General features: G+C 45.4%; 1 pseudogene across 1 annotated transcript in view; it reads left to right on the top strand.

Moving 5' to 3' along the window:
• LOC140912953 (uncharacterized) overlaps positions 1-15417 on the top strand; it is a 46467-nt pseudogene that overhangs the window by 9582 nt on the left and 21468 nt on the right. The window contains exon 7 of the transcript XR_013635909.1: positions 156-1702. The product of XR_013635909.1 is annotated as an uncharacterized LOC140912953 (transcript). The remainder of the gene's footprint in view (positions 1-155; positions 1703-15417) is intronic.

Here is a 15417-nt window from a genome sequence, read left to right as displayed (position 1 = left end):
TTTGAGGCAGAACTGACCCCTTTTCCCTTCTGTGGAAAGATTTGGGGAATTTACTTCCTACCTGTCAGGTTCTCTTATCGGTGACCAATCCCTTTTCTGCCCCCTCTGTCCCCAGCACATGGAATGAATCCCATCTGGATTCTCTCTCCCAACAGGTACCGGGATAGCAAGTGAAAACAAGGAGGAGAGTCCCCAGCAGGAAGGGGCTGTGAGAGTGAAGATTCACAGGATGTTTTCAGGGAGACTACAGTGCCCTGACGGGGCAGATGCCAGTGAGAGCCATGGCAGGGCAGGGCGGCAGAGGGGAGACCCGCCAGGCAGGAGTAAATCCACTCACAGCAAAAGAGGTTTGAGGAAATCCAAGGACACCAGTGCCCACCCGGTAATCCTTATGGGGGAGACACCAAATACTGTCAATGAACAGAGGGCAGGTTTCAGTAACAGTTCGCTCCTTATTCAGCACTGTCAGCAAACTGATGCAGAAAAAAGTGTCTACAAGTGTTATGAGTGTGGCAAAGGCTTCTCTCGACAAGAAAACCTTCAGATACATCTGAGAATTCACCCAGAGGAGCGACCTTATAAATGTAATGAATGCGGGAAAAGCTTCAGACATAAGACAAGCCTTGTTCTTCATTGTTACACAGTCCACAAGTCAGAGAGACCCCATAAGTGTCCAGACTGTGGCCAGCTCTTTATTCTAAAAGACAGACTTATTCAGCATCAGAGAATCCATTCAGGAGAGGTGTCTAGAGGGTTTAATGATGGGATGGTGAGTGAGAACAGAGACAAGAATCCCCAGAAGGAAGGGCTGGTAAGAGCAGAGCAGGACAGGGTGTTGTTGGGGAGACCTCAGAGTCTTGAGTGGGGAGAAGCCTGTGGAAGTGCGGGAGCTGCACGAAGGCAGCACGGGACCCCGGAAGGGGGGAGAGGCAGCGTATCTATTCAACATAAACAAATTTCCAAGAAACTGAACTGCCCCATTGGCCACCAGAGCACCAATCAGGGAGCACAACCGAGTACAAGTAGTGATCAGAAAAGCTTCAGTAGAAGCTCAGCAGTGCATCAGAAAGTCCATCCCAAAGAGAGACGTTACAGCTGTACTGAGTGTGGGAAAAGCTATTACCACAACTCGCACCTCCGATGGCATCAGAAAAAACACACAGGAGAGAGATCCCATGTATGCGCCGACTGTGGAAAGAGCTTTAACTGCAGATCGTCACTCAGCAGACATGAAAGGATCCACAAAGAGGAGAAAAACTACAGTTGCACTGACTGTGGGAAAAAATTCAGAGAGTACTTGCACCTTGCTTCCCATCAGACAATCCACACAGGAGAGAGAGCCTATCAGTGTCCTGACTGTCACAAAAGCTTCAGACTGAAAGGGGTCCTTTGTACTCACCGTAAAACCCACACAGGAGCTAAACCTTTTAAATGTACTGAATGTGGGCAAGGCTTTGGGCGGAAAGAAACCCTACATAAACACATGAGGATCCACACTGGGGAGCGGCCCTATAAATGCACCCAGTGTGAGAAAAGCTTTCGTCAGAAGTTTTCCCTTTCCCAGCATGAGTTAATGCACTGCGGAGGGAGGCCTCACAAATGTACTGAATGTGGGAAAGGCTTCAATCACAAATCAAACCTTGTTCAACACTTGGCAAAACTGCACTTGAAAAAGAAACCCCACACCGCAAATGTAGCTTCAGATTAAATAGATCTACAATCGCAATGGTAGAAAACAGTGGAGTGGTTTGTTTTTGTTTTTTTTTTAATTCTGGTGAGACACTTCTAAAATACAAGGCTTAAGGAGGATGGGTGGATAGTATTGGCTTATTTTTGATGATGGGAGGAGGACAAAGCTGATGAAGAGAGGAACTGATCTTTTGATGGGGTGGGGGGATGGTTAGTGAGAATTTCAAGGCAGTTAAGTTGAATTTTGGAAGTTGCGCAGCGGTATGCCATCTCTGGATGCAACGCATGGATTGCATTCCCATGTGAGCCCTGAATATGACTTCCTGACTGGCTGTGCCAGTGGGACGATTCCATCCGGCCCCTGAACACACAGGGAGGATGCCATTGTGTAGAACAAAATGGCGTCCTCCGCACATTGTGAAGACACGGGTATTTTAACATGGTACTCTATAAATGGATTAAAACCTGGTGAACTGAGTTGTCACAAAATGTAACTGTAAACAGGGAATCCTCATTGAGCAGGTGTGTTTCTAATGGGGTCCTGCAGAGATCAGTTCTTGATTCTCTGCTTTGTAACATTTTTATCAATTACCTGGAAAAAAACCCATAAAATGATCACTGATAAAATTTGCAGATGACACTCTAAACCAGAGGATGATAAATAATGAAGAGGACAGGTCTCTGATTTAACAGTGAACTGGATCACTTTGCACACTGGGCACAAGAAAACAGTATGCATTTTAATGTGGCTAAATGTAAATGTATACATCTAGGACAAAATATGTAGGCCATACTTATAGGATGGGGGATTCCATCCTGGGAAGGTGGGACTCTGAAAAAGATTTCGGGTTTGTGGTGGATAATCAGCTGAATATGAACTCCCAGTATGATGTTGTCTCCAAAAGAACTCACGCAATCCTGAGATGCATAAACAGGGGAATATCAAGTAGGAACAGAGAGGTTATTTTACCTCTGTATTTGGCACTAAGGCAACTGTGTTTTTTAAACTTATCTACTCCGGAAGTTTTACTGGTATAATTTTGCCAGTATAGTTATAATGGCATAACTTCCTGTGAATAAGTGTGTCAACATGGGGCGTTACAGAGGTATAATGATACTGGTATATTTTATGCCACTTAAATTCCACATGTAGACAAGCTCTTAGCGAGAGCAGTTTTCAAGGTAACAGGTGAACAGGAGTAAGTCAGCCTTGCACCACCCCTACAGCAGCTTTCTACCATGCGCTAATGGGCTATAGCACTATTGGCTAAAGATTCAGCTCACTGTCAAAAGCATATGATTAATAATGGGATGCTGAGTGCATCTTCACCTGGATCTTCCATCCCCAGCATCAGTCTATTCCATGGCTCTTGTAAGGGGTTAGGCACATCGTGATTTTTCCTGTGTGGCAGGTACCCTTAACTGTGCCAGTGTAACTAGTAATGCAAGTCCTTCTTCCTCCCCGAGCTGTGCATTCTAGAGTCCACTGACAGTGTCTGAAAAAATACCCATAATCCTTGGTGCAGGGACCTGCTGCTCATCCTGCATAGAATTGCTGCCCAAAATGTTTCACAATTTACTCCTAAAAACACAGTTGGGCAGAGTGCTGGGTATGAACTGGAAAACAGAAAATGCCCCGTATAACTTACAGCTGGTTAAGCCTGAGTGTGATTTGTTAGCTTATGAACTAAAGGCCCCTAAGGCTTTGCAGCTATACAAAATATATAAAGGATATGTGTGACAGACTGCAATGCTTGCTGGTGAAATAAGGAATGGAGAGGTACTGAGACTGATCTGTTTGCAGATGTTTTAACCATTAATTGCAAGTACTAGATGTTTTGCTGAGTAAGGGACATGGAGTGGTACTAACAGAAATAGGAAGTAACTAGGCTGTAAACAACTGGGGCATATGTGTCGGGAATAAGCAAATTGGAATAGACACAGGTATTGACACTTAAAGATAGATCAGGAAAGATTTTACGGCTTGCCTGGGGGCAAGATTCCCGTGATACTTTGCAATTAAGATAAAGCACACCTCTACCCCGATATAACACGAATTTGGATATAATGCAGTAAAGCAGCGCTCCGGAGGGGCAGGGCTGCGTGCTCCAGTGGATCAAAGCAAGTTTGATATAACGCAGTTTCGCCTATAACGCGGTAAGATTTTTTGGTTCCCGAGGACAGCGTTATATCGGGTAGAGGTGTATCTAGCAAGGAATGGAATTTTACAATGCAGTAACCCATGATATATTTTATGTTATACAATATATTTTTGCAGTGTAGTAACTGCAACATATTTGCAAGGTATGTAATGCATAAAAAAGGCCATAAACAATGACTAACCAGTAGGTTTTGAAACAGTTGGAAAATTACCAGGAAAAGGGAACTGAGGAAAGAGCCTAAGGGCATGTATACACTTACCAGGGATCAATGCTGCTGCCGCAGTCGATGTACCGGGCATTGATTTAGCGGGTCTAGTGAAGACCCACTAAATCGACCGCAGATCACTCTCCTGTCAATTTCAGTACTCCACCACAATGAGTAGTGTAAGGTAAGTTGATGGGAGAACATCTCCCGTCGATGCAGTGCGGTGTAGAGACTACAGTAAGTTGATCTGAGCTATGTCGACTCCAGCTACGTTATTCACTGGAGTTGAGTGAAGTGGAGTCGGGGGTATCGACTTACCCCCGTAGTGTAGACAAGTCCTAAGATATGGAGAAGTATATACCAAAAGGAGGAAATTGATAAGGGTTGAAATGTTGAACTAATGAGAGTTACCAGAGTATAATTACCACAAGAAATCATAAGGAAGTAAGACCACTGGCAGACAGGATCCAGACTGTCTGAAGCTATGGAGAAAGCCTTCCACAGTTGTAGGTAATTGCATGCCTCTCTGTATGTGCTGTCTTGACTGTTTAATAAATTAAATCAAAGCTGACTTGTTAACTAAATCTAAATTTAAGAGAAGGCTATTCATTAAACATATAATCACACTTAAAATCCTTATCCATTATTAGCTATTCATTTATTAATTATTGACAAATTATTGGTTATTAACACAAGAAATATGTAAACTACAGTCACTGGAAGACCTGTTCTCTATCCTGGTAATGTCTGACCTTTCTGTATTATGCTGTTTTATTGCTAATCAATAAAGTGATTGAGTGAGTTATTTGAGATCTCATTAACTGATGACAAACTTAATGAGCAACCACCTCAAACGACTTACAGGATCACATTTCTAGCTGTAATGGGAATGGGGCCTCATAGTGACTGGATTTCATTAAGACAGAGGACAGTATCCCAGATGTGTGAGGCATTAAGGGGAAGGGATTACAGATCAAGGAAGAGATGCCTTTTTTTTTCATTTCTCAATAGGCTTCATTTAATAAAAGTAGCACTACTTTACAGTATTAACTGTGCTATTAATTAAACATGAATGCCCCAGTGAAAGTGGGTGGGCCTGTTACGAAACAGTGAGTTTGTGTATTTCTTTGGTTGGGCTGGGGACATTTGTGACACTAGCTCACAACAAAAGCACCCCTTTTGGCTCCTTACTAGGGAACACATTGCTTTTCTCTGGAAGGTTGTGGGGATAAATCCCTTGTTCCTGAAGAAATTCTAAGGGGATCCGTTTTTGCTCAGCTGCCTGCTCGTTCCCTCTCACTGGTAAGAGACTGAGATCTGAGCCCCTCTTTTACCTCTCTGCAAATTCAACTTTATTTTTTCATGAACTGCCATGATGTTGTTCAGTCCCAATAGCCACATCAGGGCAGACCAGTCGTTCATCTCGACCTGTGTCTGACAGCGGCCAGCACTACATGGTTGGAATGTGCAGGAAACCCCGTTGTGGACATGGCAAAATCTGACCCTAGCAACAGTTCCTGTCAACCAGTTGTTGGCTTGTGCCCTGAAACAGATTCGTCATATATACATTATACATTAGTTCAGCTAGTGTAACTCTAGAGGTTCTCATTATCTATATTTCTATCCGACCCTTTTTCAAAATTCCATGATTTCCAAATCTCAATGCTATCTAGTGGAAATGAGTTCCATAGGGTTATATAAACTTCCCTTAGTAGTTTGTTCCAGTGGTTAATCACTCACCTTTAAAAATTTGGTACTTATTGATAATTCAAATTTAGCTTGCTTCAGCTTGCAGTCATTGGTGGTGGCCCTGCCTTTTTCCATTAGATTAAACAGCCCTTTAGGAGCTGGGATTTTCTCTCTATAAAAGCATTTAAATTGTAATCAAATCACTCTCAATCTTCTTTTTGAAAAGCTAAACCAATTGAACTTTCTAAGTCCCTCACTGTAAGGCATTTTGTCTAGTCTTGTTATAATTTTTGTGCCTCCTCTCTGTATGTTCTGTGACAGCCTCTCTGCCAGTGTGGAGGCTGTGCTGAAGGCCAAGCTTTCCACTGTAAGGCATGCAAAGCACAAGGCAAACTCTGTCAGTGCATACCCAGTGTCTAGTACAAAGTTACTATTTAAAAATCACTCCCCTTATTACACTGAAGTGCGAGCCTGAACATAATCTGTATCCCTAGCTATTCAGTGAACCGGTTTGCTGTTCCTGCCAAGGTATGACCTAGCGGCACGGGCAATGGGCCCTGTGCTGCAACTTGTGGGAAACATGGGCAGTGCTTGGTTACCAGGGACCAGCATTAACTCTCCCAAATACCGGTCTTTGTCCGAGGCAGCTCAGGGGGAGGGGCGTGGGGCAGCCATGAGAACACAGGACCCCCGCTTCCCTTATTGCTGATGGTATCAGGCACCCTGGACTTGCAGATTCTGAGGTCAATGCCCATCCCTGCCACCCAAACCACCAGTATGTTAGCAAAACTGGTTGAGGGACCTGGAAACCACAATGGGCGTGGGATCACATGCTCTATTGTTTGCAGTGTGAGCACCTGTAATGAAAATTTCCACCGTCTCCCGTAGGTGACCCGATGTGATATCAGTCTTGTGAGGGTAACAGAGGTGTCAAGGGAGCAGATGCTGCAAGATTTTGGATACAGACCTGGTCCTCGTGCTGCAATGATATGTACTGCAATGATGCCAGCAGAATTAATACTGTAGTGGCGTGGGAAAGTGTCCTTAACAGGCAAGTTGCCACTCCCAACAGATAAACTGCTATTCTCCACATTATACTGAGCTACTTTAAGCAAATCACTTCTACCTGGGTCAGGCTCACTTTTACAAACTTCATTTTTACAAACTTCAGTTGCCAGCAATCCATCACTCATAAAAAAATCTACCCTTTTCTTCCTTAATTAGGGCTTTAACCTGATCATCAACTTTAAGCTGCTCTAGAGAAACATTTCCCCCATAAATGAGCTCTCTTTGTGCTTTATCTAATTTCAGATTCACTTCTGAGATACTAGACAGACCTTCAGAGACTTCATTCACCTATAAATTGCTTTTTTGCACAAACAGCTATTTTTCACCTTCCCCAGGTTAGAGACAACCTCTCTCTGGTCATAGCAAAATTGGTTAAACACAGGAAATTGCTCAGAGTCATACAACATACTATCATTGTTATAAACTGGACTTTCTAGATGATACAGTTTCTGCTGTTCTTCCATTGCTTTTTGGATTTCAAGCTTAAGTTTGTCCACCTTTGCTTTAGCTTAGCTGTGGTGAGCTTCTTTGGCTCTTTCTGCAGCTTGCTTGGCTTGGCATATCTCACCCCTGCACTAGTATGATTTGCAACCCAACGCTGTCTGAAATGGATCATTTTGAAAAAGCAGCTCCATCAGGATGCGCGTCCAGGCAGAGCCGGCATGTCTGTGCAAACTCAGGCTGCTCTTGAAGTCCTTTCCCCCAGCTCATCAATAGATGTCAGGGCAGAGCCCATTCAGGCTGGCTGACACCTGCCTGCACGCCCTCAGGTGAGACCCGAGCAATCCATGCCTATGGACTGAGCCCTCCTGAGCAAGTCCTCTGTGTCTGTGACATTGGGGTGTGTGTGTGTGTGTCTGGGGGGTTGCCAATTTTGGTTGGACCTATTCCTGGAGGTTTCATCACATGACAATTTTTAATTAAAGAGTAATCTTGAATTCCTGGAGACTCCAGGCCAATCCTGGAGGCTTGGCAACCCCCAATTGGGGGTGCAGAGTTCAGCCCCATGTTCTCCCCCGACCCGGCGCAGGTGCCTCTGAGGAGATGGGTCACAGGGGGAAGGGCAGAGCAGCTCCCTGCACAGTGTTAGGTAAGAATAATTAAACATGAGGCAGTTATGCCAGCTGAACCGAAGTCAGGCCAATAAAGGTTGCTGGGAAAGTCCCTGAAGGAGATAAGCAGAATGACAGAATACTTGTTTAAGTTGCTGGGAGTGAGATGGGGGAGACCTGCATTCCTGCTTTTTTGTACCAGATGAGAACGGGTTTGTTCCTGCCTTTCTGTTCTTAACTCCTTGTCTCCTGTTGGACACCCACACTGATAAGGAATTTGGTGAGGCATTAGGACTTGCTGAGAGCTACATGCAACCGGGGGCTAGGAATGCATGGCTACCAGAGAAAGAGAACTTTTAACTAGCATAGCGGGAGGGGTGGGCTGCTGTGTGAATAATCTGGGAGGCCACGGACCTGTCTCTAAAAACCTACCACTTTTACCTAAAGGAGCAGCTGGCTCTCCTTGGAGAGGGGCCGCTCTCTACTGTTGTGTGCGCTCCTCAAGGAAGAGCTTGTGCTTGGCCCTTGCCGGTCTCTCTCCGGTCAGACAAGGAACCCTGCCCTCCGGGCTTCCAGGCCTCCACGACGGGATGAATCAAAGCGCACAGAGGTAGGGGATTGCGGGCAGCGGCCATTAAAGGGGGAGGGGGAAGAGGGAGGCGGGCGCTGTGGTAGATACAGTGAGGGGGAGGCGGATGCCAGAGCCGTTCCACAGCGGGCCATGGAGAGGTGGGCGCCGTGGCGGTTACTGAGGGGAGCGGTGGGGGCGGGCGCGGCGGCCGTTGGGGGGGAGGGGCAGGCGGGCGCGGCGGCCGTTGGGGGGGCGCTGTGGCCGTTAGGGGGGGAGGGGCACGCGGGCGCGGCGGCCGTTAGGGGGACGCTGTGGCCGTTACGGGGCAGGCGGGCGCCCCGCTCCCCTCAGCAGCCGGTTTCCCGTCGCACGCCGCGGCCAGACTCACGGCGCTGCCCGGCCGGTTCCGTCTTGCTCCGCCTAAGAGCCGGGCGCCCCGAGTAACCCCGGCTGCGGCCGCTGCCCGGCCTGGGGTGACCCCGCGCCCGGCTGGGCTGGGGGGGCCGGGGCGCTCCCTGCCAGTGGCCGAGGGGACCCCCGCGCGAGGGCGGGGCGACTAGCAGGTCGCCGGGGGAGGGGGAACATCTGCCCTGGCCGCAGTCCCAGGGCGTGGGGGGCAGAGGGGCTCCCCCCCCCTTTCCGGGGGGGCGCAGCTCAGCACCCGCTCCCCGAGAAGCGCCCCCCGCGCTGGGCCGGGGCAGGTTGTCCCCAGCTGCTAAGGGAGACCTGCCCCCCTGCAACATCCACCCCCCCCCGCCCCCGAGGCGCTACTGCTGCGCCCTGGGTTCCGTGTTTAAAACAATCCGGATTCGGTTCCTGTGTCTACACAAAGCCTCCGAGCCCGCCCCAAGTGCCCCCTCCCTGCTGCTCTGACTTGCCCTGCCCGAGCCCCCCGCCGTACGCGGCCTTTCCCGCCTTTCGCCGATTTGTCCGGTGTTTGCCGGCTCTGAGCATCCCCTCATTTACCTTCCTGAACGTCGTGCAGGTGGACGGCGTGCAAAGAAACAGTGAAAATAGGGCTGTCAAGCGATTAAAAAAAACAATCGCAATTAAAAAAATTAATTGCGATTAATCACAGTGTTATACAAAAAATAGAATACCATTTATTTAAATATTTTTGGATGCAGTCTACATTTTCAAATGTATTGATTTCCGTTACAAGGTAGGACACGAAGTGTACGGTGCTGACTTTATATTTATTTTTGATTACAAGTATTTGCAGTGTAAAAAACCAAAAGAAATAGTATTTTTACATTCACCTAATACAAGTACTGTAGTGCAATCTCTTTGTCATGAAAGTTGAACTTACAAATGTAGAGTTGTGTACAAAAAAAAAACTGCATTCAAAAATAAAACGATGTAAAATTGTAGAGCCTGCAAGTCCATTTAGTCCTACTTCTTGTCGAGCCAATTGTTCAGAAAAGCAAGGTTGTTTACATTTGCAGGAGATAATGCTGCCCACTTCTTGCTTACAATAAAAAGAAAGGGAGTACTTGTGGCACCTTAGAGACTAACAAATTTATTTGAGCACAAGCTTTCGTGATCTACAGCTCACTTCATCGGATGCATGCAGTGGAAAATACAGTGGGGAGATTTATATACACAGAGAACATGAAACAATGGGTGTTACCATATACACTGTAACAAGAGTGATCAGGTAAGGTGAGCTATTACCAGCAGGAGAGCGCGGGGGATGGACGGACGGACCTTTTGTAGTGATAATCAAGGTGGGCCATTTCCAGCAGTTGACAAGAACATGTGAGGAATAGTGGGCGGGGCGGGGGGGAATAAACATGGGGAAATAATTTTACTTTGTGTAATGACACATCCATTCCCAGTCTTTATTCAAGCTTAAGTTAATTGTATCCAGTTTGCAAATTAATTCCAATTCAGCAGTCTCTCTTTGGAGTCTGTTTTTGAAGTTTTTTTCTTGAAGAATTGCCACTTTTAGGTCTGTAATTGAGTGACTAAAGAGATTGACGTGTTCTCCGACTGGTTTTTGAATGTTATAATTCTTGATGTCTGATTTGTGTCCATTAATTTTTTTATGTAGAGACTGTCTAGTTTGGCCAATGTACATGGCAGAGGGGCACTGCTGGCACATGATGGCATATATCACATTGGTCGATGTGCAGGTGAACGAGCCTCTGATAGTGCGGCTGATGTGATTAGGCCCTATGATGGTGTCCCCTGAACTCAGAAGTTACCTACTACAGGACAGGCCCAACAAAGAAAATAACAGAACGCCACTAGCCATTACCTTCAGCCCCCAACTAAAACCTCTCCAGCGCATCATCAAGGATCTACAACCTATCCTGAAGGATGATCCCTCACTCTCACAGATCTTGGGAGTCAGGCCAGTCCTTGCTTACAGACAGCCCCCCAACCTGAAGCAAATACTCATCAGCAACCACACAACAAAACCACTAACCCAGGAACCTATCCTTGCAACAAAGCCCGTTGCCAACTGTGTCCACATATCTATTCAGGGGACACCATCATAGGGATACAGACTAACATGGCTGCTACTCTGATTCTTGTTTACAATGTCACCTGAAAGTGAGAATAGGCGTTCTCATTGCACTATTGTAGCCAGCGTCACAAGATATTTTCATGCCAGATGCGCTAAATATTCATATGTCCCTTCATGCTTCAACCACCATTCATGCTGTTGACGGGTTCTGCTTGATAACAATATAAAGCGATGCGGACCGATACATGTTCATTTTCATGATCTGAGTCAGATGCCACCAGCAGAAGGTTAATTTTCTTTTTGGTGGTTCAGGTTCTGTAGTTTTCACATCAGAGTGTTGCTTTTTTAAGACTTCTGAAAGAATGCTCCACACCTCGTCTCTCAGATTTTTGGAAGGCATTTCAGATTCTTAAACCTTGGGTTGAGTGCTGTAGCTATGTTTAGAAATATCACGTTGGTACCTTCTTTGCGTTTTTGTCAAATCTGCTGTGAAAGTGTTCTTAAAATGAACAACATGTGCTGGGTCATCATCTGAGACTGCTATAACATGAAATATATGCCAGAATGCAGGTAAAACAGAGCAGGGGACATACAATTCTCCCCTAAGGAGTTCAGTGACAAATTTAATTAACATATTTTTTTTTAAATGAGCATCATCAGCAGGGAGGCATGTCCTCTGGAATGGTGGCTGAAGCATGAATGGGCATATGAATGTTTAGCATATCTGGCACGTAAATACCTTGCAATGCTGGCTACAAAAGTGCCATGCAAATGCCTGTTCTCCCTTTCTGGTGACATTATAAATAAGAGGGCAGCATTATCTCCTGTAAATGTAAACAAACTTGTTTGTCTTAGTGATTTGCTGAACAAGAAGTAGGACTGGTGGACTTGTAGGCTCTAAAGTTTTGCATTGTTTTGTTTTTGAGTGCAGTTATGTAATAAAAAAATCATCTACATTTGTAAATTGCACTTTCACAACAAAGAGATTGTACTACAGTACTTGTATGGGGTGAATTGAAAAATACTATTTCTTTTATCGTTTTAACAGTGCAAATATTTGTAATAAAAATAATATACACTTTGATTTCAATTACAACACAGAATACAGTATATATGAAAATGTAGAAAAACATCCAAAATATTTAATAAATTGCTATTGGTATTCTATTGTTCAACAGTGTGATTAAAACTGATTAGTCAAGATTAATTTTTTTTCGGTTAATCATGTGAGTTAACTGCAATTAATTGACAGTTGAAAATATTAGTTGAAAATATTAATAGTTGTTAGTAGCTTTAGCAGTCATGTCTCACAGTATTTCTAGTATAGCGCTTCCTGTTTGTATTGCCATATTAGTTTTTAATGCTAAGTGCTTGTTTTTATCTTACCCACTATTCTGTGGGAACATATGACTTCAAGGTGGACTGATTTTCATCATCCTGCAAATACTGAATCCATCATCCTGTAATCCATCATCCTGCAAATACTGAAGTTCACACTTTCCTCTTCTATTAATTCGTTGCATACACAGATGTTGATTTTTGTACTGAATTGTTTATACATCTAATTGCATATTTTAATTTCATAGCCTTTTATGTATGCTATATATTTTGTTATGGCACATTTCAGTGATGTTCTTCATTCTGACAAATTTATTGTTCTTTACTGCTAAAGTCAAGGATTTTTTTTTTTTTTAATGAATATACTATTACCCCTTTGCATTGGTTGTGGGGTGGGCATAGTGATGATATTATTTAACATCTTCAAGTAATGTCCCTGTGGGTGGTCCACTTTAGTTGTCGGTGTGTCCCTGTGCTATTGATGGGAGAATTTCAGCAGCAGACCTGACCCCCACTATTCCTTCTTAACCGTCCTCGGCCAGAGATGGAGCATGGAGTTCCCAGCGGTGCCCCAACTCAAGCTCATTTTAGGTTTAAAAGTAGTTAGAAATAGTTAAAAACAGTTCATAGTTATTTAGTTACTTTTCTCCTTCTTCTGTTCTAGTTAAAAAAAAAAATCTTTCTGAGAGACTGTTAGGGTCTATACCTGGGGCTAACTGTCCCTTTTTCAACTATGCCTGGTTCACCAGGATTTAAACGCTGTATCCTATGCCAGGATGCTATCCACGTGTCAGGTAGCCATTCATACTGTGTCCGCTGCCTTGGTGAGTCGCACATTCCCCAAAAGTGCGCTCACTGCAGTAACCTGTAGGCTAGGCGAGACAGAGATCTGTGCCTCAAGCTCATTCTTATGGAATAATCTCTCTGCCTGGCCTTTGACCCCAGGCAGCAAACCCCCTCTGGACGAAGATCCCTGGAGACTTCACCCTCTGCTCAGAGGAAGGCTCACTCCTCAAAAAAATCATTGAGGAAATACGTGACAACTTCTCAGAGAGAGCTGACCAAAAATAAATGTTTCCCAGCCAGGTCGCTCTCCTTAGTACTGACTGCACTGTGGCTAAGTACCTTTGATGCATCAGGATCCTCTGGCACCACGCATAGCCTCTCCATCCTCCAGTGAGGAAGAGGATGATGAGGAAGAGGGCATCTTCTCCTCACACCACTCTTCACCTATCTGAACAATGCCAACCTCTGGAACCCTAAGATCAAGGTCCCAATATTGACAGTGGTATGGGCATCCATGGATGGGCCCACTCATAACTTTCCCCATGCAATGGCCTCACTGGGACCCTTGGGCCGCCTATAGAAGACATTATAGCAGACCACCCAGTCCCTATAGGGTGAGGATTAGATTGCCTCCACCTTCGGTGCCAGCTATGTCAGAACCCCCAGAGGAAACAATGGTAGACAGGGAGGAGACGATAGAGTAGGACACCATACCACCTACTCATAACTCCTTGTCCTCACCAGATGAGGCCACAATGCCCCCACCTCCTATGACTGCTGATGATTTCAAGCAATTTCAGAAACTATTCAAATGGGTAGTGGAAGGTCTAGAGGTCCCACTTGAGGAGGTATCTGAAACCCAACCCAAACTCCTGGAGATTCTCCAAACTTCGTTCACTTCAAAATTAGCACTGCCTATCAATGATGCGCTAATGGAACCAGCCAAAAATATGTGGAAAACCCTGGCAACCATTCTGCCCACAGGCAAGAGGACTGATACAAAATATTACATACCCTCTATGGGCATGGACTTTCTTTTTTCCAACCCTCTGCCAAACTGTCTTGTGGTGGAGGCTGTGAATCAACATGGGAAACAACTTCAATATAAGTCTACTCCCCAGGACAAGGAACAGAAGAGACTTGACTTTTTTTGGCTGCAAAGTTTACTTGTCGGCAACCTTGCAATTTTGAGTGGCCAACTACGTGGCACTATTGACAAAGTATGACTATGACAATTCCATTAAGACAATTAAATTTATTAATGACATCCCAGAGGACAAAAGGGACCAATTCAGATCCCTGGTGAATGAAGGTCAACTAGTTGCCAGAACTGTGCTCCAAGCATCCCTAGATGTGGTGGACACAGTCGCAAGATCTACAGCCACTGCAATTGTCATCCACAGGGCATCCTGGCTCCACTCCGCGGGCCACTCAAAGGAGTTACAGTCCACGGTGGAGGATCTCCCCTTTGACAGAGAGAAACACTTTGCTGCAAAGATGGACAAGGTCTTCCACACCATGAAGGAATCACAAGCGACCCTCAGCACGCTGGGCATTTACACACCTGCAACGAAGAGGAGACAACACAGATCTCAACCATACCAACGTAACAGATATAAACAATTTGCCCAGTAATGACAGTACGAGTCACAATGCCAGAGACAAAGACATCAGAGACGACCACCACCTCAGCCACAATCCTCAACATCGCAATTGTCATCTGCGAAACAACAGTTTTGAGGGTTGGTGGAGGGTCTAAACAACCTCCCCTACCCAACAGTGCTGACAACACCTACCACATCCCACTTTGGCCTCCGTTTATGCCCCTTCTACCTGGTGTGGGCGTCCATCTCTAGACAAGTGGGTCTTAGAGATTATGCGTTCTGGCTACTCCATCCCATTTACTTCCATTCCCTCCCATCCAAGCCCCCTCCCTGTCTCTCTTCAGGGACCCTTCTCACAAGCACCTTCTACAACAAGAAGTAAACCACCTTCGAGATCTAGGTACCCTGGGACAAGTTCCTCCACAAAACAGGAGGAAGGATTTCTACTCCCACTACCTTTTAACCCAGAAGAAAAATGGAGTATGGAGACCCACTGTAGATCTCAGAAAGCTCAACAAGTTTGTGAGGGTCCAATGATTCAGGATGGTCACACTGGCAAAGATAATACCAACACTGAAATGGGGGGACTGGTTTTCAGTCCTCGACCTTCAAGATGCCTACTTCCACGTAAGAATTTATCCCACTCCCAGGAGGTTTCTCAGATTTACCCTGGGAACGGATCATTATCAATACAGGGTCCTACCTTTTGGTCTTTCCACAACATTGTGAGTATTCTCCAACATTCTCGCAGTAGTGGTGGCACATTTCCACAAACAAGGG

The sequence above is a fragment of the Lepidochelys kempii genome, chromosome 6 (assembly GCF_965140285.1).
Source record: "Lepidochelys kempii isolate rLepKem1 chromosome 6, rLepKem1.hap1, whole genome shotgun sequence".
Taxonomy (NCBI): domain Eukaryota; kingdom Metazoa; phylum Chordata; order Testudines; family Cheloniidae; genus Lepidochelys; species Lepidochelys kempii.
The sequence above is the reverse complement of the archived record's forward strand: the minus strand, read 5'-3'. Positions and strand labels throughout refer to the sequence as shown.